The 1,790-nt window shown below is 40.2% G+C and overlaps 1 non-coding gene across 1 annotated transcript; it reads right to left on the reverse strand.

Annotated features, from left to right (window-relative positions):
- Positions 1 to 1,121: 1,121 nt before the first annotated feature.
- On the reverse strand, positions 1,122 to 1,228 carry LOC140822272 (small nucleolar RNA R71). The gene has a single exon (XR_012115925.1). It is a non-coding gene; the product is annotated as a small nucleolar RNA R71 (small nucleolar RNA).
- Positions 1,229 to 1,790: the final 562 nt, after the last annotated feature.

The raw sequence follows: 1,790 nt of genomic DNA on the forward strand, positions 1-1,790 counted from the left end.
CTAGTGGATTCCATAGAATGTAATGCAATCTTGAACTGTTAAATACTTGAGGACACTTGAGTACTGCATGTTTATGATTAGTATTAATATTGCTCGACAGAGTATATTAATTAGTCTAGGGAATTCCGTCGAATGCACGAGTAAAAGTCGAGTGTAGTTATTTAAACACGAGTGGTAGGTGAACTGATAATTCCCAACAAATTCATTTCTCATTTGATTTAATCCAAATTAATCATTGCTCTCTTGAAGACGTTTTCTGTGCATTTTAATTATTTTAGTTGTTTAATCTACATTAGTTTAATCATCAACCCATTTAATCGTTGCTAAAGAAATTTTACTTGAAAATAAAAATAGTGTAACGCAGTCCTTGTGGAACGATACTCGTATTCACTTACGTTTATTATAACTTGACTATCGTGCACTTGCGATATTTAAATCGAGCTTTAATTTATAAAATAAATTTTGGGACTATTCACTGTGCAAGTTTTGCTCGATCAAGTTTTTGGCGCCGTTGCCGGGAACTGTTGATTCACAATTTTTTATTTTTCATTTAAATTCTTTTGTATTATTTATTTTATTGTTATTTGATACTCTCATTGTGTTGCAGATTTTTCTTGTGGTGCATGCGAAGATCACTCGAGTTTAAGCTTGAGCTTTTTGACCCCGAGATTGAACGCACAGCTAGACGTCGACTACAGCAGCAAAGAGCGAAGGAAAGAATGGAAGAAGATCAACAAAGAGAGGAGCCAAGGCGTATACCGATGCTGGATTATGCACAGCCGTCTCTTGATGGAGCACGTCCAAGCATCGTTAGACCAGTCATCCGAGTTAATCAGTTTGAGATCAAGCCAGCTATCATTCAGATGATTCAGAACACTGTCCAATTTGGGGGAAGTGCACTTGACGACCCTAATTCTCATATAGCTGACTTTCTTGAAATTTGTGATACTTTTAAGTTTAATGGCGTGTCTGACGATGCTGTTCGTTTGCGTTTATTTTCATTTTCGCTGAGAGATAAAGCTAAGTCGTGGTTAAACTGTTTGCCTGTAGGGTCTATTACTACATGGGAGGATATGGCAAAGGCATTCCTGATCAAGTACTTTCCTCCGTCGAAGACTATGAAGCTTAGAGCCGACATTACTACTTTTGCTCAATATGAGCAAGAGTCACTTTACGAGGCATGGGAGCGCTACAAGGACATGTTGAGGAGATGTCCACACCATGAGCTGCCTCTTGGGTTAGTTGTTCAAACTTTCTACTACGGTCTGCTTAATCCTAACCGTACTATGATAGATGCTGCTGCATGTGGTAACTTACTGAGAAAAACGGCTGAGGAAGGATATGAGTTATTGGAGGAGATGGCTGCTAGTAGCTATCATCCTCATTCTGATAGGCAGAGACGTGGTGCTGGAGTTAATCAAGTTAATGATTTGTCGGCGGTTTCAGCACAGTTAGAGGCATTGAATAAAAAGATTGATGGGATGAGCATGAGTGGGTCGGCTATGCGTCTGCAAGAAATTTTCTGTGATAAGTGTGGGGGTGAGCATGACGTGCAGGATTGCCAAGATGGCAATCCATTCTATGTGTCTGAGGTTGCACCGATAAAACAAGTGGGATTCCAGAACCGTCTTAGAAATGACCCTTATTCGAACACATATAATCCGGGATGGAGGAATCACCCAAACTTTTCATGGGGAGGTCAAAACAACCAAAATCGCCAACAAAGAGGTCCACCATATGGGATGCACCAAGGATTCAAGCCAGAACCGCCTCGGGAGGAGAAATCCAAT

This window comes from Primulina eburnea, unplaced genomic scaffold (genome assembly GCF_022965805.1).
Source record: "Primulina eburnea isolate SZY01 unplaced genomic scaffold, ASM2296580v1 ctg739_ERROPOS11973397, whole genome shotgun sequence".
Classification (NCBI taxonomy): Eukaryota; Viridiplantae; Streptophyta; class Magnoliopsida; order Lamiales; family Gesneriaceae; genus Primulina; species Primulina eburnea.